The sequence below is a fragment of the Amblyomma mixtum genome, chromosome 4 (assembly GCF_055824585.1).
Source record: "Amblyomma mixtum isolate Tamu chromosome 4, ASM5582458v1, whole genome shotgun sequence".
Classification (NCBI taxonomy): domain Eukaryota; kingdom Metazoa; phylum Arthropoda; class Arachnida; order Ixodida; family Ixodidae; genus Amblyomma; species Amblyomma mixtum.
In genome coordinates, this window is record NC_143015.1 from 59436961 (window position 1) to 59454553 (window position 17593).

General features: G+C 46.5%; 1 protein-coding gene across 4 annotated transcripts in view; it reads right to left on the bottom strand.

Annotated features, from left to right (window-relative positions):
- The window catches only part of LOC149346566 (uncharacterized), a 101483-nt gene that overhangs the window by 81819 nt on the left and 2071 nt on the right, over positions 1-17593 (bottom strand). For 2 of the 4 annotated variants that reach the window (XM_089586499.1, XM_089586498.1), the window contains exons 2-6: positions 15954-16068; positions 12063-12183; positions 8137-8242; positions 5564-5668; positions 2531-2657 (exon numbers count right to left, since the gene is read on the bottom strand). The gene's annotated coding sequence lies outside the window, so the exon portion shown is untranslated. The remainder of the gene's footprint in view (positions 1-2530; positions 2658-5563; positions 5669-8136; positions 8243-12062; positions 12184-15953; positions 16069-17593) is intronic. The other 2 variants (XM_089586500.1, XM_089586501.1) reach the window with 2 other exon arrangements.

The following is a 17593-nucleotide window of genomic DNA, read 5'->3' on the forward strand; positions in this document are numbered from 1 at the left end:
GTTTCAGTCGACACCACGGAAAAACTGCCCGTGCGTTGTTTACCAAACGACAAGCCGTACTCTCGGATTATTGCGTGTTTGCTTACTACACAGTAAGTATATATTTGACTGGTGTGACCACCGACGATCGATTCTGGTGGACTCTGCTGTGGTCGTTGCGATTTCTACGCTCGTAACCTGCTTCCTGTAAGCTGTAAGCAGAAAAGAATCGGGATACGTTCGTTCAACTGTAGTCTGTCGGCCGCCGGCTTTTGCTGCGGGCAAGGAGCGCATAATCTCGACAAAAGCGCATATCAGCTTGTTGAACGTCCACCTAGAACAAGCGGGTGCACTGTTTAAATTTAGCTGCGTATCGTTTCTGTAATAATACAGCTTTATAGCAGAGAACTGGCACTGGAATGAAAGGTGCTAGAATAAAGCCCTGCGTGTCGGCGCCTCTTGTTCCGCGTGTGTTTGCGTGATGATCAGCGCTAGCGCTCATTTTTATTTATTTTTTTAAAATGAGCCAAACGCGAGGAGGTGCATGCCTGCGGTACTTCTCAGATATTTTGAACATATGTGGCAGAAGGCCTGAGCATGAAGCTGTACAACAGTTGGCGAAGACAGAATCAGCACTTGGTCGGCGCGACAATTCTCTGTGCCGCAGAGATGTCTCGAGCAATGTGCTCGTGAGGGCTTTTAATAAAGGACTTGTTTCAGTCAACCGTTTTTCAAAGCATATCCACTTTTGCAATGCGCCAAACGCAATGAAGACCATACGCTCCCGTATCGTGCTCAACCAACACATCGTAAAACACGTTCAGCACATGCATATATACGCGCGTCTGAACGCGTACTCGGAACTGGAATCCGGCTGCTCTCGTGAAAGGCCTCGAACACCATCGCAATATCCGCCGGGCACACGGAATTAACAGCCGAAATATTTTCTGAATCAGAAGTATGCGATCGTAATATGAAGCGAGCTTGAGATGTGCTTGCGAGGTGGTGAGACGATCGAAATATGATCGCGCATACGCACGCAAAACATATCAATAAGCAGCGAGAACTACCGCAAAAGGTGCCATTGCAGGCGACACAGTCGATATGCACCGTGGCCTAGTCGAAACAAGCGCCTGCATCGCGCAAAACATCGCATGAAGAACCGCGGTCCTTCTAGTCCTTATAAAAATGGCCGCGCGAGCTTCCCGCTACCATACACCTCTCTGTCGTCTGCTAGCTGCCCGAGCGCTGCCAGCACAAAATCGCCCAGCCAGAGAAAAACGAACGCGTTCCCGGCAGTCACCGGAAGTGGGCGGAGCAACCCGAGAAAATCGAGCGCGCTCGGGCAGCCCGCAAGCAACCCGCGGACTGCCAGAGGCGGATAATCGAAGAAGCCCAATTACAGATCTGCCATAAGCGCGTTCATACGTTATCATACGAAATACTCACTTCAACGATAAATTCCCTAAGGAGGAGAAAGCACTGACAAACAGCAAATATACCGAAATAAGGCGCCGGTGTCCCAAACCTCACTTGGTTTCAAGATCGAAGAATGATGGATTCTTTACCTGGAACCCCTGAAAAAATGAAAAGGCAGAGGATTGCGCAATGAACAATAGAACTCGGTTTCATAGAATAGATAAAACGAAACTTATCACAAAGAAAGTGCATTATCTCTGGGAGGTGACATGCTGTGACCGGGGACTAGTTTTGCGGGAGGTGCTTTTCGGCGTGAATTCCACCGAGGTGGTACTGAGGGCTTTCCGAGGCCGAAAGCATATTGTCTATTGAGTGTTTTCTGGCGGCATTGTGTGTTATTCCAGATCTATGGCTCCAGGTTACATTAAGACGATTTTAATCCGGGGCTGTTTCTACCATCTCTGCTTTCTACTTTCTCCTGTGCTGTTCAGTTCATGCCAACCTGCCCAGATTTCTGCAACGCCTGCCAAGCTAATACCAACGAGGCCCCTTGCATTGGACAAGAGGGCATGGAATTCTTCCTAGGCTTACAGTCAAGCAGTTTTTGTGCTTTTTTTGTCTATAAACATTCATAATTGCTTCTAGGGTCTCAAGTGGCAGACGCGAGGTTCTGGCGCCCCCGCCTATGCCTGAGTAATGTAAAGGGTGGGCACAATCAATGGAGCATCGCGTTCATGTCAGCCACTTTTATATCCTTTAGATACCAGCCACTCCTTATTAGCTAGCGTCGCAATTCTTGGCTCGACTGGGCTTGCACTCAACGAGTAGCAGTTTTCCTTAAGTGGCGAAAAAAAATTCATTGCTGCACACGAACCTATTCTTGAATGCAACAGCGCCATAAAGGCGTTCTCTTTGCCTTTCCCCCACTCGCTTCGTGATACGCGTCTTCGAGAGCTCAAGTAAACAGCAAAACCGACAGACAGTGCACGCAAATTCCGCCCCGCCAAAACACCTTAGCTTCAGATCCCTACACAAAATTACAGTCAATCGCGATACTAAAGCTAAACAAATCACCAATACGACATGTGTTGCACCGGAATAACGAAAGAGCTGGACGTCGGAAGGAACTCACCTGGTCATAGTAGTGTGACAAATGCTACAGGACTCGCTGCCGCCGGAAAGTCGGCCACTACGCGATGCTGGTATGCCACACGACCCAATGGCCATTGACCGCGGGAACAGCTCCGTGATGCTGACGCCTGCATCATTATGCAGAGTTTCAAAAGGTGCAGATCATCACGACCCACTCAAGAGAGTGCGTTAAATATAAGCAGTGTTCCCACAATTATCAATACTTGTCAGGTTATCCGCGCTTTCCGATGGGAGCCATTGCGCAGTCACTTATTGAGCAGGCAGGTGGAAGTTAGCGATTGGTGGCTCGAGAAGAGCAACGTGTCCCGCACAGGCCAATCGCTGGCAGCAGCTTCCAATGCAGGTCAGTAGCGCATCGCTTAACGGCTTTACCACTGCGCCAGAGGAGTATGAGGACTCGCAGTGATATATGAATGCAATGCAACAAATGACCTTCTGCATATATGCGAACTAACCCTTATGACATCTTACCCTTAAGGCGGTGCTTTATTGTCGACTCCAATCGTGTCTTATCTCTTCCATCTGCTTCTGTTTAGTTCAAGCCTACTATGGATGAGCTATAAGCTTGGGCGTGCCGCTAGCTGCGTCGTTGGGTTGCGCTGAAAGGCGGCTCAGGGCAGACTACGCAAAACGGCTCTCGCCGTGAAAATCTAGGTATTCGAGGCAACCTCTTCAGACGGAAGTTTGACACAGCGCATTTAGTTCTTTCGGTCTTACCGCTGGGTTAGTCACTGCAAGGAAAACCTTCCGTCCCTCGCCCCCACCTTTTGTGAGGTTTTGAGCAGTTTAATTGAAGCCTTTGAAGCTTTCGGCCTGATACATGTCGCATTCAGAAAGGATCAATGAATTAGAAAAGTCGTTAATAAAGAATTTCTCAAGGCGGCCAATCTGGATAACTCATTTACCGGATGAGCACATATCATTAAAGCCCCTCTTGAACATGCATTCCACTGAACTTCTAAAGTGCTACCCCTCTTGGACCTTGACTGCGCTCCGGTTTACGAATAGAGGATGGGGAAATTCATGCATAGCCGCAATAGCCATTAATCAAGCATATATGCTGAAGGGACTCCTGCTTTTGTTTTTCTTATTTGCCTCATAAATATTAACGTCCGTCGCGGCCGCGTTTCGATAGAGACGAAATACTTAAGGCGTCCGAGTGCTTTGCGGTGTCAGTGCACGCTAAAGATCTCCAGGTGGTCGGGATAGATGATGATGATGATGATGTCCTCAGGCTTAATTGCACATACCCACGGCGGGGGATTGGCCAGGGTGCATAGCGGATACAAACGCACTAGGCCACCGCAGCGGTCACGCGTGGTGCACCGCATTGACGTTGCACCGCAGGCGATTCAAATGACTAGGCCACCGCAGCGGTCTTGAAATGCATCTTCGGCCACGCAAATAATGACTGAACCCAAATTGGGCCAAACTGAGCCAGATAATCTTTGCCCAACTTTCAGAATAAAAAAAAAACTGATGCAAAAGTGAAGGCGAACGACTCCGCTGGATATCCCCCGACAGAATTCTAAGCGTCTTTTCTAGTAAGGAGTTAGCTCTCGCGGGTCCATTCACATATACTTCAGAAACTTCTGATCTCTCTTGCTGAACTCTCAGAAATAAAACTGATACAAAAATTATGTGTATGACTCCAGTAGGGAATTGCCCGATAGCATTCTAAGCGTCTTTTGAGGTAGGAAGTTAGCTCTCGTGGGCCCAGTGAATCCGCTTAAAACACTTCCTCTTTGATAGCTCTGCGTAGTAGCTAGCCCTGAATCCCTCACATCCACTACTATTGACGCGATGCGAAGCTGTCCGTCGAATAGCGTCGCATTTTCTCCCGCATCTAAACCAGGCGCTGCGCTCCAGTGCCACTGGTGTAGTCTTTAAATTTCTCTTCGGCACGGCTCTCAAATTCAACGGCTGACGCAAATGATAATTGAAATGAATCGGCCAATCTGAGTCCGGCAACCTTCGCTGAATGGTGAGAAATAAATCTGATACAAAAATTAGGACGCCCACTTGAGACACTTCGTGTGAAATACTCTGCGTAGTAGGTAGCCTTGCACCAGTGACACCCACTAAGGCTTCCTGACGTGCTTCGAAGCTGTCTGCTGAGTAGCGTCACAATTTCTCCTCCCAACCCGGGCGCTGTGTGCCTGTGAACCCGCCGACATGCCCTGTGCCAGTGGCGTGACAGCTTTCGAATAGCATAATATAAAATATGGCTGCGCGCAATCCGCACGTGCGTGCTTTTGTCTCCATAAGGAAAGTTAGTTGATGTGCGTGTGCGCACTTAAGGGGTCTAAAAACGGTCACTTATTTTCTGAGTAGGCTGACTGCCTGCTACGTTGGCCTGAACGTCCAAATTATTTTCTCTAACCATTCATGCGGAGCTGACAGGACAAATGCGAATGTGTGTGTCGTGGTGGCGATAACCACGAAACCGCGGTTGAAATTTGGCGCGTTAAATGACAACAGCACTAACCATTAGTCGCCATGTTCATCTAGAGGCGTAGGCCAGCAAGTTTAAGAGTTTAGCAAAAAGGTTCATGCACATTAGGTGTTTCATTTTCACAACGCTTGGTGCTTTGATTAATGGGTCAAAGCTGCGATAAGAGCATACTTTCAATTGTGTATCCTCGTCCTGAAAATACAAAAAAAAATTATTTTTCTCTCTTCACACCAAAAATTTCCGTGGAAGCCTAACCGAAAAGACGCCGAGAATGTACCAATCGAAAGACCATATTCATGCTGCCATCTTCAGTTTCAGTGTTTTGTGCTAAAGGCTGTAAGCTTGTAGCACTTCACAAAGAATGAAGACGGGTAAAAGCATGTTAATCTGTAGAAATATTGTAATTGCCCTTATTCAAAGCCTGGAAATTTCTTTCAAAGGGAAGAACACCGCGCTGACCAAGAAGCGTGTAGAAGGAATTTAATTACCAATTCCCCCCCCCCCCCCCCCACCCCCCTGCAATCGGTACAAGGCTTCTGCTTACTTGAGACTACTCACCCGCTAACTGGATGTGGCACTGACGCGCCGTCTGGGCACCCGCCTGTAGTCATCGCCCTAAAGCCATCACAGCATTTGCGACGACAACCGCGAAAGGGGTGTTGCCTGCGAGAAGACAAGGTGTAGTTTTAGGATGACAGGCACCTCTACTGCAGCACTGCATTCACACTGAATCGTAAGTTTGCACGCACTCACGCGTTTTCGAAATAAGAAAGGACGCCCATCTCATTGCTTGTTTACCTGTCGATATACGATGTCGCTGTATCCAAGACAGCAAAGGGAGCAGTTACGATATCAACCACCGGGCAACATTTTAACCACCTACCAGGCGTGGGGTTTCGTCCCCAGAACAAGATCTAGACCGGCAGTGCACCCAACGTAACGGCTGGGAAATCCTCCCACTCCAGATCTATAATTGTGTCAGCATGTCTCTCTCCACTCTATGTCCTCTCCATCTGATAAGGCTCTATCGCTGAGCGCGATAGAGGCTTGTTACAATTGTGAGTGAGGTTTATAAATGCGTGCCCTTTTCTTCTCAAAAATAGGTGGTAGTGCATGTGTTATCTTTTTGTTTCTTGTTTTGTCATTGTGGCACTGCTGTATTTTCAGGCATGCACCAACTCGCCCCACACCCCGTCATTCTGTAGAGCAGGAACGATCCGAGGTTTCACCGCGGATGTAAACTCAACCATCCCCGTTGGGTTACGTGGTGTTTGCTGCTTACACCGAAAGACGACACAAGCGGGCAATGTGCACGAAAGCTGGACTCTGTCTTCATGATGATGATGACACATTTTTAAGGCGCAAGGACATCTGCGGCCGAAGAGCACCATGGCACAGGTATTTTCCTTCAATCCAGGTGCGGTGAAAGACCCATTTGCCAAGAACTTCACTCTAACAAAGCCGATCACCAGGCAAGGGAAAGCTTGTACCTGTTGTATAACCTGTGGGTGCCCGGCGGCACTGGGGATAGCACCCCGTTCCTCCCGCGTGAGAGGCGGATGTTCAAACAACTACGCCACCGCTGTGGTCTTGCAATTTCACTTCGGCACGGCTCAAACACAGCGGCTCACGCAAATGATGACTTCACGCGAATTGGACCAAACTGAGCCCGACAATCTCTGCTGAACGCTCAGAAATAAAGCTTGTACAAAACTTAGGTGAACGACTCCGGTAGTGTATTCCCTGATAGCATTCCAAGCGTCTTTTCAGGTAAAAAGTTAGCTCTCGAGGGTCCAGTGACGTGGACTTGAGAGACTTCGGGTTTATTAGCCCTGCGTAGTAGCTAGGCCTGCACCCTTCATATCCACTAAGGCTCACTGACGCGCTGCGAAGCTGTCCACCGAGTAGCGCCACAATTTCTTCTCCAACGCGGGCGCTCAGTTGCAGTGAAGCCGCCAGCATTTGTTATGCTGGTGGCGTAACAGCTTTCGAATTGTGTACACGAGTCTGTGTAAAATATGGCTACGGGTAATTCGTACGTGAGTGCTTTTGCTTAAATAAGGAATGAAACATTTAATATGTCCGCATTTCGCAACTAGCGGGTAAGACGACGGCCATTTCACATGCGCAATAAGCTGACAGCTTGCTACGCAGGCCTGAACTTCTTATGTATTTCCGCTAACCATTCAAGCGACGCTGACTGGACAAATGCGAATGTGAGCGCCGTGATGGTCATAACCGCGTAACCCCGGCTGAAATGTGGCGCGTTCGATACCTACAGCAATGTCCACTAGTCGCCGCGTTCACACAAAGGTGTACACCAGCAAGTTTAACAGCGTAAGGAAAAAGGGCCATGAATGTCATGTGTTCTATTTTCACAACGCTTGGTGCTTCAATTTATGTAGCAATGCTGCATTAGGAACAAGGCTTTTATTTATGCATCCCCTTGATGAAAATAGAAAAATTAATTTTCCCTCTTCCCCGCAGAAATTTGCGTGGAAGACTAACCGAAAATACGCCCACAATATACCAATCGAAAGGCCGAAGTTTATGGGTTTATGGATTTATTGGGGTTTAACGTACCGAAGCAACTCAGGCTATGAGGGACGGCGTAGTGAAGGGCTCCAGAAATTTCGACCACGTCGCGTTCTTTAACGTGCACTGACATCGCACAGTACACGGGCCTCTGGAATTTCGCCTTCATCGAAATTCAGCCGCCGCGGCCGGGATCGAACCCGCGTCTTTCGGGTCAGCAGCCGAGCGCCGTAACCACTGAACCACCGCGGCGGGGCGAAAGGCCGATGTCATGCTGGAACCTTCAGGGCATTGTACTATGCGCAGTAAGCTTGTAGCACTTCAGAAATAATGAGATGGGGATAGAAGATAGTTAATCGGCAGAAATAACGTCCCTGCCCGCTATCTATTGTCTGAAAATTTCGTTCAAAAGGAACAGAGTCACGATAAGAAGAAAAGTGCAGCTGGAACAAGTGAGGGCCGCCAGAACTGAGACAGAATGGTGCCCTGATATTTCAGATATATTTACACCAGCCACTTAATTGGAAATAGAGAAATGTGATCCACGACACTCCTTGGTTCCGGTGCCGGGCTGCTACTCACTTAAAACTACTCACCCTCTGTCTGGATTGTGGAACTGCCGCGCCGTCTGGGCACAGGGCTGTACCCGTCGGCTAAAAGCCATCACAGTGCATACGACGTGACCCACGAAACGGATGCCTTCTGCGAGAAGAGAAGACGGAACTTAGGATTACAGGCACCTCTGCTTCAATACAGCAATCACACTGAATTGTAAGTCTGCACGCATTCACGAGCATTCGAAATGAGAAAGGACACCCGTCTCAAGGCTTGTTTACGTTTCAATATGCGGCGTCACTGAATCCAAGTCTGCAGAGATCCTGCGCCCTCAGTTATGGCACCAACTACCGGGAAAGAGGTTAACTACCTAACCGGTGCGGAGTTTTTGTCACCAGAAGAAGATCTAGATCGCGCATAGGGCCCACCTACCGCCTGGGGATAAACTGCTCCAGATTCATGTGATCGGTCAGCATAGCTCTCTGTACATCGGACTAGTTTCTCAAAAACGCACTGGTGAGTGTGATGTACGTGCCACCTCAACTCCATAAGAATCACGACAGAAATGTTGCGACCATAATATTCAAAGCACATTTGCTCAACGGTCCGGGAAGAGAACGATGGGACCGCTATGACAGATCCTTGGAATGACGAAATCATATTGATATGCAGCATGACCACCTCTTTCCCAGGAAACTATATACTATATATACTATATACTATATACTATATACTATATACTATATACTATATACTATATACTATATACTATATACTATATACTATATACTATATATACTATATACTTTAAACTATATACGCTTGTGAATGCCGCCCCGCACACCACACTGCGTTGCACACAGAGCGGTGCAAAGGCAACGTAGAGGTTAGACAAGAGAGAAGAACACGGACGGAGTCTCCAAGTTCAGAAGCATGTTCGAAATGCAAAATGATAAAAGCTTCTTGCGAACATCGTAATACAACCATTGATATGCTTTTCGAAGAAACCGCGAAGAAAGCCCGAACTACCGCTTGTTGATAACACTCCAGTTCTGAGTAGGGTCACAGGTTGAAAGTCGGTAAGAATGGCCTGATCTTATGCTTAACTTTGGCATGTTATCTCGAATGCTAAAATATTTGGTTTGATCAGATCAGAAGCATTCGAGGACAAAACGAAGAGTTGAACCTTCCTCTTTTCCAAGTTGGTTTGGTTCGGTTTATGGGCGTTTAACGTTCCAAAGCGATTCAGGCTAGAATTACGCTGAAGTGAAGGGCTCCGGAAATTTCAACCATCTGGGGTTCTTTAACGTGCACCGATATCGGACAACACACGGACCTTTATAATTTCGTCTCCATTGAAACCTGACCGCCGTGGCCACGATAGAACCCGCGTGCCATAGCCATGGACTGAGTCACCATGGACTAACTTGCTGTTTTCCTCAAGTGGCCGGCAATAGCGCAGACAAGGGAAACGCCGCTACATTCAATTCCCTTTTATGTGGTTAGCGGAAAACAGCACAAGAGAATGCAAAGAATACAGAGAATGTGATCGAAACAAAAAGGAGTGGTTTCACTGTTCTTGGTGCTGTGCATGGAAATGAGGGTGAATAAATGTGGCGGTTCACTTGCCACTATTCTGATCATATTTAATAATAACGCACAGTTCCGTTTCAGTTACTTATCAAAGAGGCTGTTGTACATTCGTAAGTGTTACGTTCTAATGCAATCCAGAAGACAGGCACATGCCAGCCTCCCGCCTCTGAATTCTTTTTGTTGCGACCCGGTGCTTGTGAAGCACTAATTATTTACTACATGCATGCAGTAATGCGCTGCATACTCTCATTATACTCGCGTCAATGTCTTTCTTTTCAACCTTGCAAATACAGGCGCCGATCTATGCAAATCTCTCCTTTGCATTGCAACAGTAGCGCAAAATACACAGGGTAAGTGATTTGTCATACAAACTGCTCAAATTAGTCGGTATTTCTACTTTACAAAACGGCGTAAAACTAGCATGACAAATTACTATTCCAATTAGTACACAGAACATTACTCATAGATGCCTCGTTCTACATCTCCGTACTTGATTCCATACCACACCAAAGTCAACTCTCAAAGAATATGCATATGACGCCGACAGTTTTAGATACTCAATTTTCGCACTGGAAATAAAAGAATGGAATTGTTTGGATCCTTGTATAACTACTGCTCTATTATTGCAGAAATTTTTAACACCTGTAGAAGAACTAATACGCAGTAATTAAATTATGTTGACCCAGGTATTAGACTGCTCACATCATTGTATCAGACAGCATCTGTATAGGCACCCTACTAGCCCTGTATAGGTTTAATTTGGTTTAGGGAGTCAACATCCCAAAGCGACTCAGGCTTTGAGAGACGCCGTAGTTAAGAGCTCCGGAAATTTCGATTACCTGGAGTTCCTTAACATGCACTGGCATCGAGCAGTACACAATCCTCTAGAATATCGCCTCCATCGAAATTCAACCGCCGCGGCCGGGATCCAGCCCTCGTCCTTCGGGTCAGCAGCCGAGCTCCATAACCACTGAGATACCGCGGCGGATATTAGCCCCGTATAACGGCATGCATTTTTTATCGAGTAAGCTGTATCGTTCTTGTTTTATTATCTATTTGCATTTCTGTTCCACACTCAAGTAATTAATTTCTAACCAACACTGTATGGAAGTTTATGTGTCAGATATTTTTGCGTTCTAATCATGTGCCTATCCTGTGAAAATCCCATTGGGTTGGAGAGTACCTCAAATAAATGAATAAAACACGTCTAAATATGTTTCGTAGGAGTAGACAATAATTTGGTGCCATCTTCAACATGAAAATGGCCATTGTGAATAACGCAAGAGCTACAAACACAGACACAAAGGGGGAACACAGTGCTTACTCGAAACTGAAGGGTTTCTTAAGAAGCTTCGGTATATACGCACACAGACACACAATCGACCAACCCAGAGCACTCATGTGTAAACCACTGCGCGGAAAACTTGCCATGCATTCGTTATCCGTGTATCTAAACAATCTCTCTTGCAGAAAGGCTAACGTATATCCGGTATTTTGATATGGAATACGCCTCCTCTATTTCTAGTCAACCACCCCGGTGGCTCAGTGAATACTGCGTTCGACTTCCGACCCTAAAGACGCGGATTTGCTGCAGGCCGCGGCGGGCGAATTTCGCTGAAGGCGAAATTATAGAGGCCCGTGCACGTTAAGGAACTCGAGGTGGTCGAAATTTCCAGAACACTACACTACGGCGTCCCACGTAGCCTCAGTTGCTCCGGGATGTTAAACCCCAATAAGCCAAATAAACCAAACTATTTCCAGTGTTAGTCGATCTCAGTGACGGAACAGAACGCTCGTTCTTCAAAGTAATTGAGAGTGTTACTTTTACCCATTTTCTTTCAAAAGCAATACTACTCCCAAGAACGGCGTTTCGCGTAGCGGTGGCCACTTGGCACGTTTGACCTTTAGAATGACCCCGGACGTCATACCATGCCTAGTGACGGTACAGCATGACGTCATAACAGGAGCGAGAGACGGGCTAGCAACTCGGCTCGTCGGGCAACGGCGGCCGCTTGGCACGGCGCGCCGTGCTCTTCCCACAAGAGGCGCTGCATGTGCAGTATAAAACACCTGCTTTCGCAACCTACCAAGCTTAACCAAAGCTAAGCCCCCGCCAATTTTTTGTTGCTGTAGTTTCGACAATGAGCTGCCAAAATGCTTGAGGTATCGCTGCTAACAAGGGCATTCGCATGTTCCATAAGCCGCACATTCAGACATTGTGTATTATATATCTTAAGCCCTTTAGTTGCGAGTAAGCGCCGTGTTCCCCCTTTGTGTCTGTTTGTAGCGCTTGTGCTGTTCACAATTAATGTTTACCACCTTTCTCAGTTATCTGGCTTGATGAAAATGGCTGACGCATGCGCCCCTGCCTCACCGGATCTATCGGTGGTGATCCTCCACGCACTTGGTGGATGACGACTGTTCATCGGGCGCTGCCCTCGTCGGCAACTTGCTCGCGCAGTGGATTCTTGCCGATTCCAGCCTGGCCCGGCTGTCTGCACAAAGACAGAGTGCCCAGAAAAGTCCCGTTGTACCCTGCTCGGCTGATCGGTCCTTCATTCAAATTCAACCGGCAAGGCAGGGATCGAACCCTCTTTTTTCTGATCAGCAGCAGAGCACCATAACCACCTAGCCACGGCGGCGGCCACCACGCACTTTTCTTGCTCATTAAGCATGAACATGGAGACGCAGCACGTTCAGTATTAGTTTCACAGCAATTATTTTCTTTGTTAACTTAATACGATCGCAGCTATTCGAAAGAGCACCTAATAAGGAGATGGAGTGTAATTTTTTTCTCAATATTAAATCTTCTCATTCAGCATACCTTGGGCATTACACTGTCACTGTGCTTTTGTTTAAAGGGGCGCCTCGAAATTGCTGCACGCTACGTCAATATGCGAGCGACACTCAGCGCAAGTTCACTACTTTTTTTTGAAGGAAAAAATTGATTCTTTGAATCCTTTTTTCACGATCTGCTGTAACAAACTATAAAATATTGCACCATCAATATTAACCTCTTCAGTATGGCGACTCCCGTTATGGACTATTTTCCTAGCGCATAACGTTTTGAATGTAATGTGGAGGTTGAACAATGGCCGCGGTAAAAATGCCCAAGGGGCAATTCGGTCGATATGCTTTTCTCGACTGCGACAACTACATAATTTGAGTACGGAGCACTAGCGAAACGAAGTGGGAAAGTGTGAATTTTTTTAGTAATTGCCCATTTTTGGGAGGTTCATGCTTTACACTTGCAGCGTGATCCTTGGATGCGCATTACCGTCAGTCGTACTGCATGATTGGCTATGAAGATTGCGGTCACTAGACCTCCTGCTACGCCGAGGACTGACAGGTTACAGATATCATCTAGAAATGCGTGGGGTACGGAAAATCACAGAGCGGACACGCCATCACTCCTTGAGCCGCCCTGACGATCAGGAACTCGAATTTATTCCAGCTTACACCTTCAAATACATCGTTTTACTCTATCAATCTGGCCATGGTCTTTATCCCCGCCCGTGTAAAGGTCTGCCAAAGGCGGAGGAGCGGCTTCTGCTCCGCTTGTATACTAATACTTTGCTGTGCCCGGCAGCTCTGAAACACTTCGACCCTTCTTTCTCGGGCAGCTGTCCGCACTGTGCGGAGAAGTCTTCGGACATCTACCACATGGTGTGGGCCTGCCCCTCCAACCCTGCTATCCCCCCTCACCCCAACCCAACCCGGGAGGACTGGGAGGCGACCCTGCTCGGCTGCTCTGTCCTGCAGGCCCAACGGGCCTTGGTCGGGCGAGCCTGGGCGGCGGCCGATGCCACTGGGGTCCCGAACTAGGGACCTCCACCTAGTATTTGTAAGGGCTGGCCCCCTCTGGGTCAGCTCATGCATAACCTCCTGTATTATACCTGTACATAAATGTTTTCCACCACCACCACCACCTACACGCGTTTGATTGACCGCTTATTCCTCCATGCAGCGCCATAATATTTCAAACACAAATACTGCAAGGACGTTGTATACTGAGTTCCCAAATATTGGTCCAACTTCATCGTCATTGCCAGCCAGTGCGCACAAAACACCTATATATGTTCCTAATTTTTTAAAAGAATTTGGTTTGTTTCATTTTCCCAATTTTTCAACTTTGTTTGCCAATGTTCGAAGAAGTACAACATGTGAAATGGAATGTCCTATTTTCCCTCAAAATACACCTTTGTTAGTATTTTGAATTTTTGAATACTGTAATTACTGCGGAATATATCGCAACTATCTAATGTATTCGCAACTTATTGAGAGAAGAAGAATTATTACAGGAAAACGGACGTACATTGAGCCTTCTCGCAGTCGAGTGTTTTTGAGGAACTTTTTCTTGAAGAAACAATGTTGAGTTGAAAAAAAAAACAGAACAAATGCTCTGAAAAATAGTTGGTGATTTCCGAAATGAAAAAACAATAAACTAGCGCCTTTGTATCTTTCACTGGCAGTCAGCTTTGTGTTGCAAATGTTTGGCGATTGGCAGCAGCTGACTTCAAAGACAGGCGATATACCTATCTGAGGAGTCCGACCTTACGCCGGTCGGTATAAGCGCTGTCCCGCTGTGTCTAACAAATATGTGAGCACAGATCTGCGGAGCTGTTCGGGCAGTTCACTCGCAGGCAGCACCTTATGCTTAAATGTATACTGGATTCCTAGACCATTTTCGGGCTTTCACTGCTGCGTGGCTACGTGCGGCGTCTGAGAGTCTCCAAGCGTTTGGGGTGTCTTACGGCCAGGCCACCTACCCGATGACAGCAAAATTAACATTGCACTGTGCGAGAGGCAGGGTGCTTGAGTGTGTGGTCACATACTCTCCCTACCCTCCCAGCGTGCCCCTCACCCGAAGACGATGAAGGAAACGAGAGCCAGGAGCAGATGGTTGTCACATGATCGCGCGTTATGCTCTGCAGTATAAGACATCGCTTCAGAAATACTTTCCTGTCTACCATACTTTTGAAGCGATATATACTATGCAGGTCATACATTGACAGAAACAATTATTGAAGCATAGTGGTTTTCTCAATAAGTTGTTTTCTATACTGCGTGAAGTGATTGCGGGCAGCTGTAAGGATGTCTTCAGATAGCAAGAAGAAGAAATTCGCCCTACAGAGATCGCAAAAGTTGTTTCAAACGACATTAGCACTTTGTATATGGGAAACGCAAGTGTTGAAAAAATGGAACATAGAAAAAAACTTGCTTAATAACTTCGAATATGCCTACATTTTTTCATGATCACAAAATGAACAAGGGAGGGGAAAACCACAGGTTGCTTGAGCCAATGTTTCGACAAGGGGACTTGTCTTCGTCTGGGCAAGACAAGTCCCCTTGTCGAAACATTGGCTCAAGCAACCTGAGGTTTTCCCCTCCCTTGTTCATTTTGTGATCGCCAAGGACCATCTACCACACCCTCTCTCTACCGTGGAAATTTTTTCATGGTTAATTAGGAAGCATATTCGAATCTTAAATAGGATTTTTGATATTTGTAACGTTGCTCGTTAGTGCCGAAGTTTGAATGGTTAATACGAAATACTCGCTTTATGTATAGCTTTGGATTTGATGGTTTGGTTTATGGGGTTTAACGTCCCAAAGCGACTAAGGCTATGACAGACGCCGTAGTGGAGGGCTCCGGAAATTTCGACCACCTGGGGTTCTTTAACGTGCACTGACATCGTACAGTACACGGGCCTCGAATTTCTTCTCCAAAGAAATTCAACCGCCGCGGACGGGATCGAACCCGCGAACCAATGAATTCGTATAAACGAGAGAGGACTGTGTTTGCTAAGAAGTGGTATTTAAAAAAGAAAAAAATTGCGCCTTCCGACTACCTCTCTGCATATTCGGTAATAAAGTTTCTAACTTGTCAAGTCACGACCTAAAAGGATCAAGTGCATGGTCACAATGCAGAAATGAAAGAGAATTGTCCTATAGATAAGTTTCAGTGATCGACGTGAGAAAGTTGTCTACCCCACTGCAGCTTTTCGAGGAGCAACCGCCAACGGGTGTGACATTAGTTTAATTTTTTGGCTCTTATTTTTAAATTTTTCGGGTCTTATTTTTAAATTTGTTAGTGAATGTAGCCTTTTCCTTATTAAGATGTGTTAAATGACCAAGAAAGGTTAACTCCAGTTTTGCCTTCATTGTCTCCGTAACGTGCGTAGGAATATTACATTGTTTTTGCAGGCATAAATATCACTAGTTGTAATATATCATCTACATACTTTTGAATAAAAGCCATCCTCACCCCTGCTTGTCGGCTTTGGCGGTCAGGCCGACCTCTGGCACCCACGCGACGATCACACTTCAGACGGTGCAGCTCACCCCGCCAGTAATTCAGGGAGCTGGTTTGCGACCGCCTCCTTTGAGCAGAATGCAATGCAAAAACGGCACAAGTATACTTCACCAAATATCTTCGTTACGCTAAAAATGATGGTTAAAAAACAACGATAAACAAATACTGGAAGAGACACCAAGGAGTACTGGAAGGGACATTCCTGTGGTTACGACCAATGAGCACGTATTTTTTAACTTGTAGGCTCTGATATCACATCTCTTTTAGCCCCTTTCATTTTATGACTGACCAAGAAAGGCATTATCATCATTGTCATCATCATGATCAGCCTAACAATGCTCACTGGAGAGCGAATATCTTTGCCATGTCTCCAATTAACCTTGTCATTTGCCAGGTGCGCCCACCGTATCTCCGCAAACTTCTTATCTCATCCTCGCACCTAACTTTCTGCCGCCCCATGCTACGCTTGCCTTCTCTTGAAATCCATTCCGTTACATTAATAAGAAGCAGCGGTTATCTTGCCTTCGCATTACATGCTCTGCCCAAGCTCATTTCCTCCTCCTGATTTCGACTAGGGTGTCATTAACCCGCGTTTTTTTCCTCACCCGCACCAACCGCGTCCTATCTCTCAATGCTACACCTATCATTTTTCTGTCCATAGCTCGCCGCGTTGTCCTCAAGCTCAACTCCCTTCGTTAGCCTCCATGTTTCTGCCCCATAGGTGAGTACCGGTAAAATACAGCAGTTGCATACTTTTCTCGTGAGGGAAATTGGTAAACTGGCGTTCTGATCAGAAGCAAGATTGTCTATTTTGGAGGAAACGTATCGCTTGCACACCTATAAAATCATAATGAATAAATAATGGCCCTTTGCGCGGAGAAGCAGCGGTCTAATTCAGGACATAACCTGCAACAGCGCTCCATATGTCGATCAATTTGAATTCTTGAGTACGCATGGCACCTGAGGAATTTCTTTCGTGATTAAACTGGTGCTGCCGTTTCCCTGTACTACGAGGTTTCCCACAAGTGTTGACAGGACTTGGAGATACATTACTGGGGGCCAACTATTTGTCTTGGCCTTTTGAAAATCATTGGTATATGGTAAAGAGGGCAAAACGTTTGACAAAAACGCTTGTCTAGAACGCATTATGGCCGTGTTTCGGGCTTATCTCGTGAAATCTAGGGATAACATATGTTTGAAAATGGTCTGGATGTAAGCACGTGCAGTTAACCTTACAGAATTTTATCAGTATTTTTTGCCTTCCTGGTCGCAGCGGATTTTAGAGCTGTGGAACATAGTTCGACTCGTTCTAGACATGTGTTGTGATCTGCAGATTCGGCTACTTGGTGTAGATTCATAATGGTGGTTTAACAGCGCTGACAGACACAGACCAAGAAACAGTCAAGACACACACACCAGAGCTGAACTTGCAAGTGATTTTTTATTAGGAAGAAGCACGTTATAATATACACACACTAAAAAATAGCCCATATGCGAAGCAAATCCTAGTGCTGGTAAAATGTAAAACCGCTTTCATATACGAAAGCTGAAGCATTTCCTATTGTCCGGAAGGATAAAGGGTGCGTGTGTAC